The 25,494-nt window shown below is 34.4% G+C and overlaps 1 pseudogene; it reads right to left on the bottom strand.

The window, feature by feature from the left end:
• Positions 1 to 6,863: 6,863 nt before the first annotated feature.
• Positions 6,864 to 25,129, bottom strand: LOC137223001 (large ribosomal subunit protein eL21-like; annotated as a pseudogene).
• Positions 25,130 to 25,494: the final 365 nt, after the last annotated feature.

The following is a 25,494-nucleotide window of genomic DNA, read 5'->3' as shown; positions in this document are numbered from 1 at the left end:
TTATGATATTGTATATATAATTTTCTCATATATTTCAAAGTATTACTTCAAAAAATAAAGGCTATTGATTTTTGAGTATTAATTTTATATCTGCTACTTCACTTTTTTTGTTAGCATTGATTTTTGTAAGAATTAAGGTCAAATCATCAGCTAATAGAGATAATTTTACTTAATTCTTTATTTTTTAATAGATTTTTATTGGAGTAATTGCTTCACAATACTGTGTTTATTTCTGTTGCATAACAAAGTGAATCAGCTACGTGTATATATATATCTCCATATCACCTCCCTCTTGCACCTCCCTCCCATCCTCCCTTTCCCACCCCTCTAGGACATCACAAAGCACCGAGCCGATCTCCCTGTGCTATGCTGCTGCTTCCCACCAGACAACTATTTTACATTTGGTAGTGTATATATGTCGATTCTACTCTCACTTCACCCCAGCTTAGCCCTCCCACAGCATGTCATCAAGTCCATTCTCTATGTCTACCTCTTTATTCATGCCCTGCAACTTGCAACTAGGTTCATCAGTACTTTTTTTTTTTTTTAGATTCTACATATATGCGTTAGCATACAGTATTTTTCTCTTTCTGACTTACTTCATTCTGTATGACAGAATCTAGGTCCATCCACCTCACTACAAATAACTCAATTTCATTAGTTTTTATGGCTGAGTAATATTCCATTATATATATGTGCCACATCTTCTTTATCCATTCATCTGTCGATGCACATTTAGATTGGTTCCACGTCCTGGCTATTGTAAATAGTGCTGCAATGAACATTGTGGCACATGTCTCTTTTTGAATTATGGTTTCCTCAGGGGATAGGCCCCGTAGTGGGATTATTGGGTCATATGGTAGTTCTATTTTTAGTTTTTTAAGGAAGCTCCATACTGTTCTCCATAGTGGTCGTATCAATTTACATTCCTACCAACAGTGCAGGAGGGTTTCCTTTTCACCACACCCATTCCAGCATTTATTGTTTCTAGAGTTTTTGATAATGGCCATTCTGACTGGCGTGAGATGATACCTTATTGTAGTTTTGATTTACATTTCTCTAAGTATTAGTGATGTTGAGCATCTTTTCATGTGCCTCCTGGACATCTGTATGTCTCCCTTGGTGAAATGTTTATTTAGATCTTCTAGCCATTTTTTAACTGGGTTGTTTTGTTTTTTTCATATTGAGCTCCATGAGCTATTTGTATATTTTGGAGATGATTAATCCTTTGTCTGTTGTTTCATTTGCAAATATTTTCTCCCATTCTGAAGGTTGTCTTTTTGTCTTGCTTATTGTTTCCTTTACTCTGCAAAAGGTTTTAAGTTTAATTAAATCCGATTTGCTTATTTTTGTTTCTATTTCTGTTACTTTAGGAGGTGGGTCAAAAAAGATCTTGCTGTGGTTTATGTCAAAGAGTGGTTTTCCTATGTTTTCCTCTAAAGTTTTATAGTGTCTGGTCTTACATTGAAGTCTTTAATCCATTTGGAGTTTATTTTTGTGTATGGTGTTAGGTAGTGTTCTAATTTCATTCTTTTATGTGTAGCTGTTCAGTTTTCCCAGCACCACTTATTGAAGAGACTGTCTTTTCTCCATTGTATGTTCTTGTCTCTGTCGTAAATTCAGTGCAAATATGTATGTGGGTTTATCTCTGGGCATTCTATACTGTTCCATTGGTCTATATATTTTTTGTGTGCCAGTACCATACTGTTTTGATTATTGTAGCTTTGTGGTATAGTATGAAGTCAGGGAGCCTGATTCTTCCAACTCTGTTTTTCTTTCTCAAGATTGCTTTGGCTATTCAAAGTCTTTTGTGTTTCCATACAACTTGTAAGATTTTTTGTTCTAATTGTGTGAAGAATGATATTGGTAGTTTGATAAGGATTGCATTGAATCTCTAGATTGCTTTGAGTGGTATAGTCATTTTCACAATATTGATTCTTCCAATCCAAGAACATGGTATATTTCTCCATCTGTTTATGTCATCTTTGATTTCTTTCATCAGTATTTTATAATTTTCTGAGTACAAGTCTTTTGCCTCCTTAGGCAGGTTTATACCTAGGTATTTTATTCTTTTTGTTGCAATGGTAAATGGGAGTGTTTCCTTGATTTCTCTTTCTGATTTTTCATTGTTGGTGTATAGGAATGCCAGAGATTTGTGGGCATTACTTTGGTATCCGGCAACCTTACCAAATCCATTTATTAGTTCTAGTAGTTTTCTGTTGGCATTCTTTAGGATTTTCTATGTATAGTTTCATGTCATCAGCAAACAGTGGCAGTTTTACTTCTTCTTTTCCAATTTGTATTTCTTTTTCTTCTCTGATTGCTGTGGCTAGGACTTCCAAAACTTTGTTCAATAAGAGTGGCAAGAGTGGACATCCTTGTCTTGTTCCTGATCTTAGAGGAAATGCTTTCAGTTTTTCCCCATTGAGTATGATGTTTGCTGTGGGTTTGTCATATATGGCCTTTATTATGTTGAGGTAGGTTCCCTCTATGCCCATTTTCTGGAGAGTTTTTTTTTTATCATAAATGGGTGTTGAATTTGTCAAAAGCTTTTTCTGCATCTATTGAGATGATCATACGATTTTTATTCCTTGATTTGTTAATGTGGTGTATCACATTGATTGATTTGCATATATTGAAGAATCCTTTCATCCCTGGACTAAATCCCACTTGATCATGGTGTATGATCCTTTTAATGTGCTGTTGGATTCTGTTTGATAGTATTTTGTTGAGGATTTTTGCATCTATGTTCATCAGTAATATTGTTCTATAATTTTCTTTTTTTGTGATATCTTTTTCTGGTTTTGGTATCAGGGTGATGGTGGCTTCATAGAATGAATTTGGGAGTGTTTCTCCCTCTGCAATTTTTTGGAAGAGTTTGAGAAGGATTGGTGTTAGCTCTTCTCTAAATGTTTGATAGATTTCGCCTGTGAAGCTCTCTGGTCCTGGACTTTTGTTAGTTGGAAGATTTTTAATTACAGTTTCAATTTCATTACTTGTAATAGGTCTGTTTATATTTTCTCATTTTTCCTGGTTCAGTCTTGGAAAATTGTACCTTTCCAAGAATTTGTCTGTTTCCCCATGGTTGTCCATTTTATTGGCATATAGTTGTTTGTAGTATTCTCTTATAATGTTTTGTTCTTCTGCAGCGTCAGTTGTGATTTCTCCTTTTTCATTACTAATTTTATTGATTTACATCCTCTCCCTTTTTTTCTTGATGAGTCTGGCTACGGTTTATCAATTTTGTTGATCTTCTCAAAGAACCAACTTTTAGTTTTGTTGATCTTTGCTATTGTTTTCTTTGTTTCTATTTCATTTATATCTGCTCTGATCTTTATGATTTATTCCTTCTACTGACTTTGGGTTTTCTTTGTTCTTCTTTCTCTAGTTGTTTTAAGTGTAGCATTAGTTTGTTTATTTGAGATTTTTCTTGTTTCTTGAGGTGAGATTGAATTGCCATAAACTTCCCTGTTAGAACTGCTTTTGCTGCATCCCATAGGTTTTGGGTTGTCATGTTTTCGTTGTCATTTGTTTCTATGTACTTTTTTATTTCTTCTTTGATTTCTTCTGTGATCTCTTGGTTAATTAGTAGTACACTTTAGCCTCCGTGTATTTGTGTTTTTACAGTTTTTTTCCTATAAATTGATTTCCAATCTAATAACATTGTGGTCAGAAAAGATGCTTGATACAATTTTATTTCTTAAATTTTCTGAGGCTTGATATGTGACCCAAGGTGTGATCTATCCTGGAGAATGTTCCATGTGCACTTGAGTGGAAAGTGTTTTCTGCCACTTTTGGGTGGAATGTTCTATAAATATCAATTAGATCTATCTGGACTATTGTGTCATTTAAAGCTTGTGTTTCCTTATTTATTTTCTGTTTGGATGATCTGTTCATTGTTGTAAGTGGGGTGTTAAATTCCCCTACTATTATTCTGTTACTGTCGTTTTCTCCTTTCATCATTGTTAGCATTTACCTTATATATTGAGGTGCTCCTATGTTGGGTGCATAAACATTTATATTTGTTATATCTTCTTCTTGGGTTGATCCTTTGATCACTATGTAGTGTCCTTCCTTATCTCTGGTAACAATCTTTATTTTAAAGTCTATTTTATCTGATACAAGTATTGCAACTCCAGCTTTCTTTTGATTTCCACTTGCATGGAATATCTTTTTCAATCCCTTCACCTTCAGTCTGTATGTGTCTGTAGGTCTGAAGTGGGTTTCTTGTAGACAGCATATATATGGCTCTTGTTTTTGTATCCATTCAGCCAGTCTATGTTGTTTGGTTGGGGCATTTAATCCGCTTACATTCAAAGTTATTATCAATATGTATGTTCCTATTACCTTTTTCTTAATTGTTTTGGGTTTATTTTACGGGTCTTTCTCTTCTGTTGTGTTTCCTGCTTAGAGAAGTTCCTTTAACATTTGTTGTTAAGCTGGTTTGGTGGTGCTGAATTTTCTTAGCTTTTGGTTATCTGAAAAGCTTTTGATTTCTCCATCAAATCTGAATGAGATCCTTGCTGGGTATAGTAATCTTGGTTGTATGTTTTTCTCTTTCATCACTTTAAACATACCCTGCCACTCCCTTCTGCCCTGCAGAGTTTGTGCTGAAAAATCAGCGGATAACCTTATGGGGATTCCTTTGTATGTTATTTTTTGTTTTTCCCTTGCTGCTTTTAATATTTTTTCTTTGAATTTAGTTTTTGTTAGTTTGATTAATATGTGTCTTGGTGTGTTTCTCCTAGGATTTACCCTGTATGGGCCTCTCTGTGCTTCCTGGACTTGGGTGACTATTTCCTTTCCCATGTTAGGGAAGTTTTCCACTGTAATCTCTTCAAATATTTTCTCAGACCCTTTCTTTTTCTCTTCTTCTTCTGGGGTCTCTATAATTTGAACATTGGTTCATTTAGTGTTGTCCCAGAGATCTCTGAGATTATCTTCAATTCTCTTCATTCTTTTTTCTTTATTCTGCTCCTCGGCAGTTATTTCCACCATTTTGTCTTCTAGCTCACTTATTCATTCTTCTGCCTCAGTTATTCTGCTATTCATTCCTTCTAGTGTATTTTTCATTTCAGTTATTGCATTGTTCATCTCTGTTCTTTAGTTCTTCTAGATCTTTGTTAAACATTTCTTGTATTTTCTCAATCCATGCTTCCATTTTATTTCTGAGATTCTGGATCATCTTTACTATCATTACTCTGAATTCTTTTTCAGGTAGATTGCCTATTTCCTCTTCATTTATTTGGTCTTGTAGGTTTTTACCTTGCTCCTTCATCTGTAACATATTTTTTTGTTGTCTCTTTTTTTTTTTTTTTTTTTTTTTTATGAGTGGGATTGTATTCCTACCTTACTGGTTGTTTGTCCTGAGGCTTCCAAGACTGGAGTTTATAGGCTATTGGGTGGAGCTGGGTCTTGGTACTGAGATGATGACCTCTGTGAGACCTCAATCCAATGAATATTCCCTGGGGTCTGAGGTTCTCTGTTAGTCCAGTGGTTCAGACTTAGTGCTCCCACCACAGGAGCTTCCACCCGACCCTGGGCTTGTGAACCGAGATCCCACAAGCTGCATGGGGTGGCAAAAAAAAAAAAAAAAATTAAAAAATAAAATTAGACTAGGAAACTAACAGATATGTTAGAAAGAATATAAAAATAAAAATATAGATGAATCACCAACCAGAAGGTACATCAGTACCACAATAGTAAAAAAGAGGAGGAGGGAAAAGAAAAAAAAAAAAGGAGGGTAGGGGAAAGGCCTTGGCTGTGGAGGGCAGGCCTAAGCAAGGGTGAGGTTTGGGCAGTGGGTGGGGCCAATGCTCAGGACCCAAAGGGCTGGAAAAGGCTCTGGGGGCTTTGGTGGATGAAGACTAGGCTGAAGGAACAGAAAGGGCCCAGGGGTGTCCCCAACCCCTGGTCTCAGAGGACAGGGGACCTCACCTGGGACTCAGCAGGCTTTCTGGGCTCGAGTGGGCAGGGCAATTGCCCTCTGCTTTTCTCCTGCTCCTCCTGGATGGCCCCTTCTACCTGCCTCTCCTGATCTCCCTGGCTTCAGGGTCACCAGTCCTGTCTGGCCTCCACTTCTCCTCCCCCCTCAGTCCCCCCTACATCCTACTAGTTCACTCTGGGGTTCCTCTTGTCTTCTTGGGCATCAGAGTCCCCCACCAGCGGCCTTAGTTGTGGGGAGATGCTAATTCCACATCTTCCCACACCACCATCTTGACTCGCTCCCAATTTTACTTAATTCTCATGCCTTGATTTCCTTGTATAATTCCATTTGATTAATAACTCCAACACAATGCTAAATGCCAGTGAAAAAAGTGGGCATGCTTGTCTCACTCCTGACTGTAGTGGAGAGATCTTAAACTTAAACCAAAGATCTTAACCAGAGATCTTAAACCAAAGATCTTAAACCAGAGATCTTAAACCAAAATTCTTTGCACACAGAAGGTTAGGTGTTTACTAATTGGCTTTGAGTAGGTAACTTATCCGAATATGATTTGTTTGAGAATTTTATATATATTTCTGTTTCCTCTTTAATTGTGATAAACATAAATTTTACAACACACTTGTTGAAGCAAGAGATATATAAATGAGAACAGCATTCTCTAGTATTCCTATGTTTTTTTTTTTTTATAAATAATATCTAGCAGTTTATTAACCAATGGAGTATATTGCACAACAAACTACCTCACATCTTTCAGGAAGAAAAACCACTGAATTTGAAAAGTAAAACGATGTCACCCACTGAATTCAGACACAATTAAAATGTGTTTTAAATATTTGTTTTGGGGAGGGGGTCACACACTCTTCTCAATTAAGAGAAACATTTATACAGTCCAGGTCTTTTATTTTCTTTACACGCATCATGCCATGAATTAATAGGGAATGGGTTCCAACAGTTCCAGCTCCTTTCCATTGGTTCTCATGAAGTGTGCTTCTCTGGGTGGAGCAGGCTGACGCTTCAGTTGAACCCAAGTGCTTTTCTCTTTGGCTTGCTTCTTTTTCTGATCATTTTCCTTCACCCGTTTCAAGAAGATATCTCGGCTCTTAGAGTGCTTAATATGCTCGATATGCGCATTAATTCTCTTGGCAAGAATCTTGCCCTTAACTTGTTTGGTTACAATGATGCCAACAGCATGCTGGGTAACATTGTAGACTCTCCCCGATTTGTCATGGTAACATTTGTGGGGCATTCCTTTTTGAACAGTGCCCATTCCTTTGATATCTACAATATCACCTTTCTTGTAGATTCACATGTATGTGGCCAAAGGAACAACTCCATGTTTTCTAAAAGGCCTAGAGAACATGTAGTGGCTGCCCCTCCTCTTTCCCTTTTTTGTTGGTCATTTTGGTGAATTACTGGAATATGGCTGTTCCAGCCAAAAAGCTAGCATTCCTATTTTCTATAGTGATAATATCCTGAGCAAATTTTATATTACAAAAAGTCCAGTGTTCAAAATAGTTTAATATTAGTAAAAGAACCCTACAGGGAGACAGTTTACTGAAAAATGCTTTTCTCTCCCATAAAACCTAATGCTGACAATTGAACAAAGATGTTTGTGAAGGATAAAGCTTCATTAAACTACAAATACATTAATATCTAGCATACTATATGTGTAATAACTAGTTTCAAGTCTTTATAAGTACAAACTTAAATTTTGTTGCTTTGAAAGACATTACATTCACAACTTTGGACTGTAATTCTATTTTATTTTTATTCATTTTAATGCATATTACTTGCATAAAGTTTGGTAAATGCCGAAGTTTCATGATAATTTTACTCTGGTAGGTAGTCACGAGTTTTAGAGAAAACTCTCCATGTCCTCCAAAGGAAAGAGCTAAGGTTGGAATAAGAAACATACTCTCAAGGGAGTTCTGACTACCTGTATGCACATGAGTTACCTGGTGTGGACCCTGTCCTGCAGCCTTGGAATCTCCTTTTTACTGAGAGAGGAAGTAGATGTACAGCATGAAGAAGGATGCCCTTTGGAAATGTTAGTATATACAGTTAAGGACTACACAACCCTTTGAGATGGTTCTTCTTATTTCTTAAGAGCTGTGAATTTTGAAAAATATGGGTGGATGAGAAATGATGTGGATTCAATGTGCTTCAGCTGTAGATTTTATGAAATTATATAGGCTGGAATTATGATGTGCAGGACAAATCAGAAAATATGTCTGTAACATTTATATTAAAAAGACAGACACACATATACAGATATTGATAAAATAAGGGCACACTCAACACCAAATAAAGATGAAAAAAATCATTATTATGAAGATGTCAATGAAGACAACTGGCTGTATGGAATACTTAAGAAAACATGTTTAGCAATGAAGAAATGGCATGTTTTCATTAAAGTCAGTGTATTTTAGTGACCTAAGGCCTAAGTTGTACCTGACAAAAGTGAAATGTCCTGAGGTCATGAGACTAACACTTTTTGCCTCTGCAAAATTTTACATCTACAAAAATAGCTTTCAGGTGAAAACCACAGCCTTTTCTAAACAAGCTACATATCACAGTTGACATTTTCTGGAGAATCATAGAAATTTTAATTCACACATTCTAAAAATTATAAATTAAGCTTCCTTTGTCAATAATTTAATAATAATAAATAACTTGAAAATTTTACTCAGAGGCTACTTTATTATCGTTCCACCATACTTTAGATATTTTGGAATCATTGACACATTTAACACATTTTTCTTTAAATTGTGAAGTAATAACCTATTACTATCATTTATAACTTTAAAAATTTTTTCACTCCTATTAGTTTATTTAGGAAATACTCTAAACCTGCTATAGTGTCTCTTTTCCTGTGAAGAGAGAAATGTAGCTCTCAAATTTTTTTCTTGTGTTTGAGATTTCCCTAATTCCATTAATGTGTTTACTTAACATTTTAAAATTATGAAATATACACACATTCAAAAGGTTGTATATAATTATAATTATGGTTTAGAGAATAATGATAGAAACACCTTTATGCACAGTTCCCAGTGTAAGAAAGAAAATGCTGGTGCATTTGAAGATTCTGTGTGTGTTCTCTCCAATCCCATTCCATTCCTTCACTGCCAGAGGTGACTGATATACTGCTAATCATTGTGCTCTGTAGTGTTTCTAAGTGTCTGTGGGAAAAGGGTTCCATGGTAAAAGAGGGTTGGGAAACTCAATGGGTAGGCCAGATTTTATGGCAAGAGTTTGGGAATTCACAGAGCCCTAATGTGTTAACGAACATTTGAATCTATATAGAATTTTATTTTCATGGAACACATTTTACAAATTATTGATCTAAGTATTTTACCAAACTTTTGTGCAATTCGTAATGAACAGACAAGTACAGATATTTCCCTATAAGATTTGAAGGATATTTGATGGAAACTGAGTCTGTAAGGTAGATGAGTAATGCATCCACCAAAGGAGGAACTAAATGCAAACTCTCAGGTTCATAAAAGAGCAAAGATTTATTTTTTTAAAAACATTTTTAGGGCTTCCCTGGTGGCGCAGTGGTTGGGAGTCCGCCTGCTGATGCAGGGGACACGGGTTCGTGCCTGGTCTGGGAGGATCCCACATGCCGCGGAGCGGCTGGGCCCATGAGCCATGGCCACTGGGCCTGTGCGTCCAGAGGCTGTGCTCTGCAGCGGGAGAGGCCACAGCAGTGAGAGGCCCGCGTACTGCAAAAAAAAAAAAAAAAAAAAATTATTGGAGTATAGTTGATTTACAATGTTGTGTTAGTTGCAGTATCCACTCTATTTTTCTTTTTAAAGATTCTTTTCCCATATAGACAATAACATAGTATTGAGTAGAGTTCCCAGTGCTATACAGCAGGTTCTATTACTTATCTATTTTATATACAGTAGTGTATGCAAAGATTTATTTCTCATTCACAATACCCATCAGAGGTTTGCTAGGGGCTCTATTCTGGGTGGTCTTCACTTTGGGCCACTCTCACTTGGACAGTGCTGATCAAGACACTTCTCACAATTTATCTGGCAGAGCTTGTCAAATGTCTCCACCCAGAACAAGAGGGGCAGGAAATGCTATGTGGGAAATATTTGGGGACCAGAATTAGATCATTCTCAGAGGCTGAGGGGCAAGGCCACCAGTCTATGCAAAGGGCTGAGGCTGTTTGAAAGGTAAGAACATTCATTATATCATTCAGTTTGGAAAAAGCCTCAGACCTCACATGAATCAGATGAGGGGACATTAGGATGGCATCCAGGCTTGAGAATTCTTGTCTCTGATACCGACGAATGTGTCCAGTGCCTCAGAGATTGGGGTTTGAGTATGAATCAGAGTGTCATTTCACATATGCAGGTAAGACTGGGACAGAGCAATAAAGCACTTGAACAAATCCATAAAATGCTGTATAACTGGGCAGTCGATGTGTCCTGAATTATCGTGTGGAATTGGTAGGGTCACTCAGGAGAGCATGCCAATTAATGTTAGGATTAGGCCACTGTACAGAATGAGCAGGCTGTTTTTTCTGTGTCTACCCTTTTCTTTATTTCCTTTTTATGATTCTATATATGTGTATTATATGTATATATTAAATATTATGTATAATTTTTCTGAAAGTGCTCACCCATCTCAGTTGTTACATATAATACATAATATAAAATATGTAACAATATTTAACATACTGTATAATATAGAATATTTAGCTTTATATATATATATATATAATTTTTTAAGTCTAAAAATGCTTCTTCTGCAAATGACAAAGCTACTGTCTGACTTTGGACCAAAGGGTGAAAAATGAAATCTTGAAAACAGTATACACTTGAGTATAAATGTGATGGTGGCAGCAAAATTAACAGAAAAGAAAAAAAAAATCTCAAAGGGAAGATGGGAAAGTAGAGTGAAAGAGCCTACACTATTTAGAAACTGTCCATCCATGATCCAAAAAAAAAAAAAAATGAAGCTTCTGTATTTTATTTCAACAAAGGTGAGGAAATTTCCTGTACAGAATTACCTTCTCCATCTCTAAGGATTTCCTTTACGTATCTGTTTGCATCCATCAGAACAGCATTTAGAGTTCTCAGACAGATAAGAATCTAACAGCTTTTAAGATAGTGCTTTTCAAACTTTTGATTCCTTATAAGTGAACTTACAAGTGGACTCTATGGTATCTTTATTTATTACTTTCAATGTTAAAATTTCTATTAAGTGAAGTGATGGATATTTTCTATCAGTCTGTGTTTAAGTGAACACAAATTATTATTTTTATTATTTTAATACTGCTGTTTTTGCTCATTTAGAAAGCATAGTATATTTATGATTGATGTCATTTAATTTCATTGAGATTCAACTGCCCTTTGAAAATACCCTTTTCTCAGCATATTAAAATGTCTATGCAGACAGGTAAACTAATATTTACATTGTTACAGGGCTGCTGTAACAAAAGGCCACAAACTTGGTAGCTTAAAACAACAGAAAGTTATTCTCTGATAGTTTGAGAGGGCAGAAGCCCTAAATCAATGTCAGCAAGACTGCTCCCTTTAAAGAATCTTGGAGATAATCTTTCCTTGTCTCTTCTAGTTTTTCGTGGCTCCAGCCATTCCTTGGTTTGAGGCCACACAACTCCACTCTTTGTCTCCACCTAATGTACACTTCTGTCTCCCTCAGTCTGTCTTTTCTTCTTATAAGGGCACTTGTCATTGGATTAAAAACACCTGGATAATCCAAGATGATCTCATTTCAAGATACTTAATTGCATCTGCAAAGACACTTTTCTTAAATAAGGGTCACAATCATAGGTTCCAGGTGGGCATATCTTTTGGCAGGGCTGCTATTCAACCCACTACAGGTACCAACCTAAATACACTGGACTTTGACTTTGTTCTATTACATTTAGATATTCCATTCACATTTGTATGGATACAGGCCAATTTTAGTTTTACATCATCCTCTCTTTGAAAAATTCTAGCTGTTAGTATTTGAATTCAATGATAAATTTTTATATACATATGTAAACAATTAGTTAATATATTTTCTTGTCTATTTCATAAATGCATAATAGACAAGTCACTTTCTTCTGAGCTTGCAGATAGGTTCTGTTTGCTTAGCATGATTACTGATGATGTTTGATATATTTTCCAAAATAGTCTACTCTGTAGAGTAGCTTTTCTCAGACATTTAAAAATAATTCCATATTATTTTATTTCCTCTTCCAAAGTTAAATATTTTTGAAGTCTTTTAAAAAAGTTATACAAAAGCTATAAAATATACAAATTGTTACAAAGAGCATTCCACTCCAACTCTCTATTTTTTAACATCTTTACTGGAGTATAATTGCTTTACAATGCTGTGTTAGTTTCTGCTGTATAACAAAGTGAATCAGCTATATGCATACGTATATCCCCTCCTTCTTGTGTCTCCCTCCCACCCTCCATATCCCGCCCCTCTAGGTGTTCACAAAGCACCGAGCTGATCTCCCTGTGCTATGCAGCTGCTTCCCACTAGCTATCTGTTTTATGTTTGGTAGTGTATATATGTCAATGCTACTCGCTCACTTAGTCCCAGCTTACCCTTCCCCCTCCCTGTGTTCTCAAGTCCATTCTCTACGTCTGCGTCTTTATTCCTGTCCTGACCCTAGGTTCATCAGAACCATTTTCTTTTCAGATTCCATATATATGTGTTAGCAGTGCTGTGAAGAGTCTAGACATTGGAGCCAGAAATCCTGGCTGCAATTGTTGGTTCCATTCTATGCTAACCATGTGACCTTAGGCTAGTTTCTTAAGCTCACTTCTTACCTGTAAAATTACATAATGATTCTATCAATCCATGAGTCAGTGCTCTTTAAGTGTTTTAAGACAGTGGTAACATTCACTAGGCCCTCACTAAATACTCATTATAAATATTATAATGAAAATGATTATTATTTAATATATTATTATCATTATTATTAAGGACACTAGTTCCTAAAATCAAGAGATTGCAAACTTCCTTCTAAATAGTTAAGTTTTCTGTTAGAGCAGGTTCAAAATTATTTTGTAAGAAACCACTAGCTCTACAGGAGGTATTAACCTGGTTTCACTCTCAGAGGAATAGAATAGAATAGTCTTCTACTTAGAATATTCTTCTACTCAGGACAGATTCACGGTGGGCTGCTCAGGTCCCTACCGTTCTCCATTGTCATCCAGTTGTCTCCATTGTCAGTTAAGGCTTTGCACTTAACCAATAACAGAGAAGAGCTACATTGTAGAAACTCATGAGTGAATACAGAATCAAACTCCCTGCCACCTCCTATCTCTCAAAAGATTACAAAAGAGAAACAATTGGAAGGAAGTGTTTCCTGGAAGCTTGCTGCATCAAATCGTTCCTTATTAAGAATGTTAGTAGGAATTACACTTACATTTAATGCCACAGTGCTACTTTGAGAGAATCTCTGAGAGAAAAAAGGATCCTGAAGTTCTGAAGATGTTCACTCCGTTACACAGGCTCTTCATTTTGAGAAACTTAAGAGACATTGTTTTCTGAGATTAATATCAGGAATAGTTGTGATTTTTCTGTGCAGCTGGCTTGGTATGTTTATCTTAAAGAGAGATTGAAACATATAATTTACTAGATTTTTCTCCCTACGTTGTCTGTTAAGAGCTTAGAGGCAAAATTGTGGTTAGCTCATGGCAAATGTATAGAACTTCACAGTATATAATTTTAATTAGTCTTATTTGTGGGTTGATTTTTTAAATTAATTTTTATTGGAGTATAGTTGCTTTACAATGTTGTGTTAGTTTCTGCTGTATAGCAAAGTGAATCAGCTATACATATACATATAGCCCCTCTTTTTTGGATTTCCTCTTTTTTGGATTTCCTTCCCATGTAGGTCATCACAGAGCAGTGAGTAGAGTTCCCTGTGCTATACAGCAGGTTCTCATTAGTTATCTATTTTATACATAGTAGTGTATATACGTCCATCCCAATCTCCCAAGCCATCCCACCTCCCTTTCCCCTCCCCCACTCCACCCCGGTATCCATATGTCCATTCTTTACTGTAGGTTGATTTTTTTCTTTTGTTTTTGCTTTGTTTTTTTCAGTACGCGGGCCTCTCACTGCTGTGGCCTCTCCTGCTGCGGAGCACAGGCTCCGGACACGCAGGCCCAGCGGCCATGGCTCACGGGCCCAGCTGCTCCGCGGCATGTGGGATCCTCCCGGACCGGGGCACGAACCCGTGCCCGCTGCATCGGCAGGCGGACTCTCAACCACTGCGCCACCAGGGAAGCCCCTGTAGGTTGATTTTTATCTTTTGCTTTGTCTTGTGTTGCCCAATTATTCTCACTTTATTAAATTTATTCTCTTTAACTGTACTGTGTATTTCTTTTAAAGTCACCTGAAATTGTTTTTGGAACAAAGTGGGTTAGTAATTAATAACTGTATCATTTATAGGGGAAATTGTAATTCCTCTTTATATCTTCATAGATCCTTCAAACATCATGGTATGTGAATCATAAACTGATAATTAACAGAAATATTTAAATGACAAACTGAGAAAGTTTAAGGTATGTTGGGTAAAGATGCAACTCTAATTTATAGGCTATTATAAAAACAGTGAAAGATGCTGACTTTTTGTTTATCAAATGTTAAATATTTATAGATGTTAAAAAGTTATTCATATGAAATATCTTAAACTGCTTTGAAATCAAATGAAAGGACAAAACCTACATATTAGTGATGTTTGGGTTTTCCTTTCATAAAACTTTATTTCTTCAAAGCATAGAAATCGTTTCCATACACTGAAAATTCTTCTATAGATGACTACTTAGGAAAAAAATTCTACATGCCATATGGTAAAAAATATATAGGGTAAAACAAACAATTTGTTAGAGAAATTACTTTTCTTTTATGAAGTATGTCTCTTCAATTAAATTTTGTGGTGCATGATTTAGGATTTAGGTTAGTAGAGGAGATAGATTAAAATTTGCATGATAACAAGAATATTTTATGAAAAGCCAGTGAGTATAGAGTTATGTTTTCTTCAGGTTAAAATTTGCATGATAACAAGAATATTTTATGAAAAACCAGTGAGTATAGAGTTATGTTTTCTTCTTTTCTATTTTGACAAAATGCTAAATTAAAAAACTCAAGAAGATGTGCCTTATCAGAACCGTAATTATATAAAGTGGCTATGATAGTCTTCCTCAATAAATTATGGGTGGATATTACTTCTAAAAAAATACATGACAAGTTAATCATTAGAGAAAAAGGTAGTTTCTCGTGTTAACGTACATTTCTCAAAAGAAGTGATCTTTTAGATCTTGCTCTTTGCGCACTCAGAAGCGACAAGCATTTGTTACATATGCTCAGCTGACAATGAGGCTGTCTCTCATGAAAAGAATTGGATTAATTTAGTTATAAAGAGATTTACATTTTGTGGTTTCTAACATGTCTTTTGGAGATTAATGAATAAGAAATGAGATAAGAAAGCCCTTCAGAAGCAACTATTGCTGAATATGGTAGAAAAATTGCTCTGGGCTGGAAGATGAATCAAGTTTCTGTCAGGTAAAGCCAGGGAAAATTCTCTTGTGTTATGAACTAATGTTACCCGAGAGGGAATATTATGCAAGATGTATGATATTGCTTTCTCCTTCTCCCAGAAGCCAGGTGGTTGTGCACTAAAGCAATGTAACAAGATTTCTATACCTTCACTTTATTTATTTACTAGTTTAGCCATGATTCTAAAAAAAATATTGTCTGATCTTGCCTGTCCACACAGTTTCTTCTAGAAAGTTTTCACTAATTAAAATTGGTTATTAAATCTTTTATAACAATGATAAAATTCAATTTACTGAAGTTATTTGCTTTACTCTATTTTTTTCTGATTAAAATATATACTAGTGAGCAAAATATAGCTAATCTAAATTCAAGGAATATGTATTTTGTTATTTTGTCTGCTTACAACCTTTTAAGTACGTACTCTTCTGTCAACCAAAATCTTAATTTCTCTGTCTTCAATAGCCTTTGTATCCAGCATATATTACCACAAAATAACAAAACTGTAATTCTGTCTAATTCTAAAGCTATATGGGGATTTCACTAATATTTTGCCAAGCACAACAGTTGCAATAAAAATCAACTTACTGTGAAAACTCATCCCAAGAAAAATATTTAAGTTGCCTAGACGACTTAAGTATTCTAGAATGCACAAGCGTGAGAAAGCAAGCACCCATTACGAACAGCTAGGACATTTTTCAGGCCTTACCAGAGCAATTTAATGTGCTCCTTCAGTGTTCTGAAGTGAAACACCTTGAGAAAATCTGGAAGACCTTTGGATACTTGTAATAGCTGATACAATAGTGGTGCTTCAGGAGAAAAAAAGAGGAAATGCAGGATTCAAGCACCTTTTATTGTCAAAACAGATAAAACTGATTACAATTAGGTCGTCTCATTTTTGCCTAAAGCCCTGGAATGGCATCCCACTGCACTTCCAATAAAACTTCCAACAGAACCCGTGTTCTTTACAAGGTTTTCTACCCTGCTGCGTGCCTTCCACTAACCTTCCATTCAGTCCTCATTGTGGAGCCCTCCCCCTTACACTCACTCAGCTTTGTTCAGGTCATCCTGGGCTTCTTTCTATTCCTCTACTGCAGGTAGATTTTTAATCAAATCTCAATTTTATTTTAGATATGGAAAGCCTTAGAATTAGGAATATTTTAATGCCAATCTATTTCTTCCTTTCTCCTGGTGTTTCATAAGTACTTATGTCGAATTAAATTCTTTATATTAAACAATACAAAAAGTAAATAAGTCCTTAAAAATGTGAATCAAGGAGTAAAGAGTGGGGTAATATGGCTGAAACCTAATCATATACTGTTTATGTTCTAAAGCTGAATTTATGAGCATGAGTTTTCCTTTGTTTCCGGGAGGTAGCTGATAGAGACTCAGATGTTTTTCTTAAAACTGTTTACAGCCATAGCAACCACTGGGATATGATTTCTCATATACTTTCCCCACATAGCACTGTCACCCATGACTTCTTCCCTACTGATGCTGTTTTAGATTGTTTTTCTTAATAGAGTGACTTCTCCCTTGAGCTAAGAAAAACTTTTGAAACCATATAACAAGCATTTCAGTTTGTAAATACTGAAGGAACTATGTTTGACAAGACTCCACAAAAACTAGGGCTTAATATTCTCTCTACAGTGGGCATAATAATTATAGAAAATCTCTCTCTCCCCAGTATTCAAAATTTTCATTTGTAGCCCAAAATACTTAAAGCATAGAAAATAAAATATTGGTTCCATGGAATTATTACATCTATTTTCATGCTAATATAATTAAAATATAACTGGATTCATTATAAATGTATAGTTTAAAGTGATTTGCTTATGGAAGTGAGATGTCTTATTTGGCAATGAGTAAACTCTGTATTTCCAAGTTGGTAATTTCTTTTTATATTTTAGCGTTGTGACAAAGAAAGAGTTTATGTATCCAGAGAGATAAAATTAAATAAGACAAATATGAAAACAGATTTGTTTTGTTCCACAGAGAAAAATAAGTTAGAAAGATTTATTCTAGCATTGGATGTCTTTTTACATATATTATAATCCAATATAAGCTTACTTAGATCATTTGAGGATTTGTTTTTGCCTGTTTCATACCAGCCATGTTATCTTTGAGCAGTGGTTCTCAAATTGAGTGCACATCAGAATCACCAAGAAGGCTTATTAAAACATGGATCTCTGGGGTCCGCCTCCAGAGTTTCTGAATCTGTGGGTCTAGGGTAGGGCTCAAGAACTGCATTTCCAACAGCTTCTCAGGAGACATTGCTGCTGCTGGTCCAGAGACCAACACTTTTGAGAAAGTCATCATGCATCAATCACTTAATTTCTTTTCCTCATCTATTTCATCTATGAAATAATGGTGTTAAACTAAATGGCCATTCAACAAACATGTATTACGTGACTTAAATGTGTCAAATGTTTGCTAATCATGGTCCCTGCCTTTGGGGAGAACATGGAGAAGAAAGTGACTGATCCTGCCTGTGGTAGAAAAATCTGGGGACACTTGATAGAGGAGATGAATTCAAAACCCATAAAACTTGTTGTAAAAAGTTAAAACATAAAGAAATACATTTAGAAAAATATTACCTCCTGTTCTCCATCCCCACTCCAACCCCACCTAATTCCCACTTCATAGATATAGCAATGTTAATAATTTGATATGAATCTGCCCAAATGTCTCCAAGTTATCCAGCCTTCTGGGATGATTCATTAAATATTCATATACAATAGAGCAAATATTTCCACATATTTTCTAGGATCCTCAAATATATAGAGAATGCTTTACTATCACCTCAAGCTCTAAATTCCTGATATAGATTCCATTCTTATTCCTCACTCTTAGTTTGCCATCCTTGACTGCAGTTTTCTTCACCCTGCATTGCTTAATGCACAGACACCTTTATACCATCCTCCCCCAAAGCACCACACATCCAAGGCTGTTTTGTATAACCGACTTATCCTAAATATTTTGAGTTCACAGAGGTTAATTATAGCACTGAAAAGAAGATTGTACTCAAGATATCAGAGATGTAGGGACACCAACCTATCCAGTACTGCAACAAGTATGTGAAGACACACAGGAATTGACAATAAAGTATAACTAGGGTCAATGAAAAAAGTTGTGATTTGCTCTCTAGATTAAAGAAAAATTAAGAACATAAGCTGTTAGAGGTTAGTTCTTAATTTTATCTAATTCACATCTCTGAGTTTTGTTTTTGTTTTTTTTTGTTTCGTTTTGGCTGAGGAAAATATGGGTCAGAATTTTTGTGACTTGTGATGGATTAAAGTTGAAAATTGCAGGAAAAATATAAGAATAAAATGGTATTATAAAGCAGCAATTCTTAACTGTTGGGATGTTCTCTTCTGCTGAACTATGGTTTTCCTCAAAGTAATCCAAATATGTAGATAGACATATAGATTTGAAAGCTCCTCAAAAAATGCTGCTTTAACAGGGCTTATTTCTGACTATGTGTACTAATAATGCACTATATAAATAATTAGGCACTGGAACATCATAGAAATAATTATAACCTGCAGCTAAGGTGGTTCATCACATGATGAAAGAAAAAGATCACCTTGAATTTTGCAAGGCATTTTTTTGGTTATAAAAATAGACCATTTCTAATACCTGCACATAATGTAATGAGAAGACTGTTATGCTTTGGGGTTAAGTCTCCACAGATTCAACTGCTTCACAAAGGTTTAGGATTCTCTGGATTCAATTTTATACTCTAAAATCCAATCTCTTCAGAATATTTCCCCTTTCATGAGACTGATCCCTCAAAGTTGCTGTTAGCCTGGAAGAGTCTACAGAGATTTTTTTAAAAATGGACTTCACTTTGGCTAGCACATAATATTTCTTCTAAGGTGTCAGACCAATACATTATTTCCTTTGCCAAAAATACATATGTTTTTTGTTTTTATAAATTTATTTATTTATTTTTGGCTGTGTTGGGTCTTCTTTGCTGCACGGGGGCTTTCTCTAGCTGCAGTGAGTGGGGGCTACTCTTCGTTGTGGTGTGCGGGCTTCTCATTGCAGTGGCTTCTCTTGTCTTGGAGCATGGGCTTTAGGTGCGCGGGCTTCAGTAGTTGTGGCATGTGGGCTCAGTAGTTGTGGCTCATGGCTCTAGAGTGCAGGCTCAGTAGTTGTGGCGCACGGGTTTGGTTGCTCTGCGGCATGGGGGATCTTCCAGACCAGGGCTTGAACCCGTGTCCCCTGGATTGGCAGGCAGATTCTTAACCACTGCACCACCAGGGAAGTCCAAAAATTACATATGTTTTTGTTTCTGATTATTTCTTAAATCATTTGTGTAAAAAGAATTCAATTATGAAAATAAAAATATTGCTTACCCTAAGGCTTTATTTCTCCTCATACTACATTTTATTTCACTTTTAAAACATCTTTATTGAGATACAATTTACATGCCATAAAATTCACCAAAGTGTACAGTTTAATGGATTTTAGTATATTCAGAGTTGTGCTATCATCAACACAATCTAAGTTTAAAACATTTTCATCACTCAAAAAAGAAACCCCATACTCATTAGCTGTCACTCTCTGTTGTCACTCTCTCCCCCTTCCTTCCTCTCCAGCCATAAACAAACATTAATTTACATTCTGTCCCCATGGATTTGCCTATTGAGGATATAACTACAAACATACAGTGCGTGACTGGCTTGCTTCATTTAGCAGAGCGTTTCCAAATTTCATCAATGTTGTAGCATATATCAATATATTATTCCTTCTATTGAAGATAATGTTTAATTTACCCATTCATCAGTTGATGGACATTTGAGTTGCTTTTACTTTTTGACATTATGAATAATGCTGCTTTGAACATTTGTGTACAAGTGTTCTTGCATTAAAATGTTTTTATTTCTCTTGCATATGTACGTAAAAGTAGAATTGTTGGATCATATACTAACTCTATGTTTAGGCTTTGTAGGAACTGCCAAACTGTTTTCCAAAGTATCTGTACAATTTTACATTCTGATAAACAATGTATAAAGATTCCATTTTATTCACACACTCACCAACAATTGTTATTGTGTCTCTTTTTGATTATGGCCACCCTAGTGGATGTGAAGTGGTAACTCATTGTGGTTTTGATTTGCATCTCTCTAACATGCTTACAGGTCATTTGTATATCTTCTTTGGAGAAATTCCATTTAGATACTTTGCTCATTTTCTAATTGGGTTGTATTTTTAATTCATAATAGTTATTCATATAGTATACATACAAGTCCCTTATCACATATACGATTTGTATAAGTTTATTTCATTCTGTGGGTTGTCTTTTCACTTTATTGATAGTATCATTTGAAGCACAATATTTTTAGTTTTGATTTAGTCAAATTTATTTTTTATTTCTTGTGCTTTGATGTCATATATAAGACACCATTGCCTAATCCAGCCTCATGAATATTCACTCATGTTTTTATATAAGAGTTGTATTGTTTTAGCTCTTACAATTAGGTTTGTGATTCATTTTGAGTTAATATTTTAGTATTTTTTATGGTGTGAGACAGGAATTCAACTCTATTGCAGGTGGGTATTCAGCAACATTTTTTGAAAGCACTTCTTTTCCTGTTGAATTGTCTTGGTACCATTAATGTATGGGTTTATATCTAGACTCTCAGCTCTATTCTATTGATCTATAGTTTTATTCTTATATAAGTACCATGCTGTATTAATTACTGTAGTTGTGTAGCAAGTTTTAAGATTATAAAGTGTAAGTCCTTCAACTTTATTCTTTTTCAAGATTTTTTTTTTCTTGGTATTCTAGGTTTTTTACATTTTAATATGAATTTTAGTACCACCTTGTCAGTTTTTGGATAAAAGGCAGCTGGTAATTTGATAGGGATTGTGTTGAGCCTATAAATTAATTTGTAGGGTATTGCCATCTTAACAACATGTGGCAAGTTGTTAATTACTAACTCAATCTTTACTTTGTTATAGCCTATTCTGGTTATTCTGTTTCTTATTGACTCAGTTTTGGTAGTGTGTGTATTTACAAGAATTTTTCCATTTTATCTAGGTTATCTAATTTATTGCAATACATTTTTTTCATAGTATTCCCTTCTTATTTCTGTAAGGCTGGTAGTGATGTTTCCTATCTTATTCTTGATTTTAATGATTTGAGTGTTCTTTTTTTTTATGGTCAGCCTAGTTAAATGTTTGTCATTCTGTTGATCTTTTCAAAGAACAAACTTTGCTTTGATTTTTTTTTCTATTCATTTTCACTTCCGTATTTTATTTATTTCCTTTCCTCTAAATGCTTTAGATTTAACTTGATCTTCTTTTCCAAGTTTCTTAAAGTATGAGTTTAGGTTATTGAATTGAGTTCTTTCTTCTTTTTTAATATAGGCATTTACAGCTACAAATATCCCTCTGTGTAGCTACATCCCATAACGTTTTACATGTTGTGTTTTCATTTTCCTTCTTCTAAAGGTATTTTTGAATTTCACTTATGATTTTTTCTTTGACCCAGTGGTTATTTAGGAATAATGTGTTGTTTATTTTCCATACATTTATGAATTTCCAAACTTCCTTTTGGTATTGATTTATAATTTAATTCAATTTTGTTGGAAAATATACACTGCATGATATTTCAATCCAGTTAAATTTATTGAGGCTTGTTTTATGTCCTAGTGTATTGTGTATCCTGAGACTGTTCCAGGGGCACTTGAGAAGAATCTTTATTTTGCTTTTTTGAGGTGAAGTATCATATAGATATTGGCTAAGTATAGTTAGTTTAGTTTACAGTGTTGTACATGTCTTCTATTTACTTATTAATCTTCTACATAATTTATCTATTATTTAAAGTGGGGTGTTGAAGTCTTTATTTTTGTTGAATTATTCTTCCTTTACTTCTGTTAGTTTTTGCTTCTTATATTTAGATACTCTTTGTTAAATGCATATATGTTTATAATTTTTATATATTCCTAGTGAATTGACCCTCTATTCATTATGAAATGCCATTCTTTTTCTTTTTGCCACTTTTTTTTGTTTTAAAGTTTACTTTTCTGTATAGGAAAGTTTACTTTCCTATTCCATTACTGTTGTTATTTGCATGGTATATCTTCTATCCTTTTACTTTCAAACTTTTTATTTATTTGACTCTAAAATGGTCTCCTGTTAACAGCATATGGGTGGATCTTGTTTGTTTATCAAATCTGATAACCTCTGACGTTTGATTGGATTTTTTAACTCATTCACATTTAATATTATTATTGACATGGTTGGATTTACATATGCCATTTTTTTTGTATTCTATATGTCTCATATCTTTTTTGTTTTAATATTCCTGTGGTTGTCTTCTTTATTCTTAAGTAGATATTTTATAGCATAATATATTAGTTTCTTTAATAATTTTTATTATGTTTTTGAACTTTTTTGTGGCTATTCTAGGGCTTACAATATACACATCAATTTCTCAAAATCTACTTCATATTTAAAATACCTTTATTCTAATGAAAGAAACTTTCTCTTGTATACCTCCATTCCTTTTCCCTCTTTGGTACTATTGTTGTTATACATTGTGTGCTACCTTAAAAACCCAACAATAAATTGTTATTATTGCTTTATATAATCCTATGTCTTATAAAGAAGCTGAGACAAGAAAGGAGAACAAGTATGTATTTATAGAATTTGTTATATTAACATTTTTATTTACTGTTTCTGGTTCTCTTTATTTCTTTCTGTGGATTATAGTTACTGTCTTGTTTTATTTTCTTACTCTTTGCAGCTTTGTTCCCACCCAACTCTTTCTGCATTTAATCAAATATATTTCATTTTTGTATTTTATAAGTCTAAAAATGCAATTATATTTATATTGTTTTATTCAATTACTTTTAAAAACAATTAAGAGAACAATAGAGAAAAATATGTAATTGTACTGTCTCTTATAATTACCTATACAATTATCTTTACTGACACTTTCTTTTTTTTAATGTGGATTCTAATTACTGCTCAATGTTATTTGCTTTCAGTTGAGATAATTTCCTTTAGTATTTCTCAGAAGGCAAGTCTGCTAGCAACATAGTCTTTCAGCTTTTCAGCTTTGGTTTATCTGGGAATTATTTTATTTCACTTTCTTTTCTTTTCTTTTCTTTTTTTTTGACCATGCTATGTGGCATGCGGGCTTTTAGTTCCCTGACCAGGGATTGAACCTGAGCCCTGGCAGTGAAAGCACTGGGTCCTAATCACTGAACCACCAGGGAATTTCCTCACTTTCATTCTTAAGAGACAGTTTGGCTCTATGTATATTTCTTGGTTAACAAGATTTTGCTTTCAGTACTTGGAACAAGGCATCACACTGGCTTCTGTCCTCTGCTGTATCTAAAGAAAAATCAGCTGTATATCTTATTGAGGGGGGAGTTTCATAATTGATGAAGCAGCTTTTTTTAAAAAAAAACTGATTCTAAGGTTTTCTCTTTATCTTTTGCTTTCAACGTTTTGGCTATGATATGTCTGCGTGTGGGTATCTTTGAATTTATTCTACTTATAGTTCATTGGGCCTTTTGGATATGTAGATTACTGTTTTTTTTTCAGCTTGGGGGAGTTTTCAGTCATTATTTCTGTACATAATTTTTCTCCCCCTTTCTCTCCTCTCCTTCTGACAATCCCATTATATTTATGGTGATGCATTTAATAGTGTGCTACATTTCTTTGAGGCTCTGTTCATTTTTCATCTTTATTTTTACTCACTGTTCTTCAGATTGCATCATCTCTGTCTATCTTCAAGTTTGCTGATTCTTTCTATTTTTTTTTAATGTTTTGGGCAACTGGGTGGATTTTTTAATTGAAATATAGTTTGATTTAAATATTGTGTTAGTTTCATGTGTACAGCAAAGTGATTCAGTTTTATATCTATATCTAAATATATCTATAGATAGATCTATAGATATATATTCTTTTTCAGATTCTTTTCCATTATAGGTTGTTACAAGCTATAGAATATAGTTCCCTGTGCTATACAGTAAGTCCTTGTTGTTTATATATTTTATATACAATAGTGTGTATCAATCAATCCCAAACTCCTAATTTATCCCTCCCTCCCCTTCCCCTTTGGTAACCATAAGTTTATTTTCTATGTCTGTGAGTCTATTTCTGTCTTTCTAATTTTTAAAATGTTGCTGATTCTTTCTTTTGATACCTCAAATCTACTGTTGAGCCCCTGTAATAGATTTTTTATTTTAATTATTGCACTTTTTCACTCTAGAATTTCTACATAAATGGAAGTTGATCAACTGAAAACTTGACATTATATATACTTATTTCCATTCAGGAAATTATTCATATTTGATAAGAAATGGCATTTTAATTTACATGACCATATATATAGAAAATTTTTTCAGTTAAACAAAAATATTTGGAATAATGAAACAATATTGTAGTTTGTACTCTGATTTCTAATGGTAATCTATTCCAAATTATTCATAGTTTCTCCTGAAATTCATAAAATATTTAACTGATATGTCTAGGGAAATGTTAATAGCCAATTGGATAATTTAGAATACAATGTCAAAATAACCATGTATTTAATTGTTTTAGTGACATTCTCAGATATTGAAAATATACATGTCTACAATTAATTGTGAGATTTACCTCCAGGAGCTCGACCATGTCCCCACATTGAGTATTAGAAAAAAAAAAAAAAATCCCCTTTTGCTTCCAGCAGGAGAAAAGAGAAGTAACCATTCCTGAGATCTACAATTAATATTTATAAAAGCATACTTAATAAACATGAAATAAATGTCTTCTTTAAGCTGGAAAATTTTCAACTTTTCATATTTTTTTTCTATACTTCTTTCCTTTCTAGTCTACTATGATATCTGAAATTTTAACTCCCCTCAAAATAAATGTTTACTAACTCTCTAATTAATATCAAATAATTGGTACAAAAACCAAGAGGAAGATTCTTACAGCTTTCTTCCCCAAGGCCATGTAACAGGTAGTAAATGAAATAAAAAATGAACTGGCTATCAGAA

This window comes from Pseudorca crassidens, chromosome 4, assembly GCF_039906515.1.
Source record: "Pseudorca crassidens isolate mPseCra1 chromosome 4, mPseCra1.hap1, whole genome shotgun sequence".
NCBI lineage: Eukaryota > Metazoa > Chordata > Mammalia > Artiodactyla > Delphinidae > Pseudorca > Pseudorca crassidens.
The sequence above is the reverse complement of the archived record's forward strand: the minus strand, read 5'-3'. Positions and strand labels throughout refer to the sequence as shown.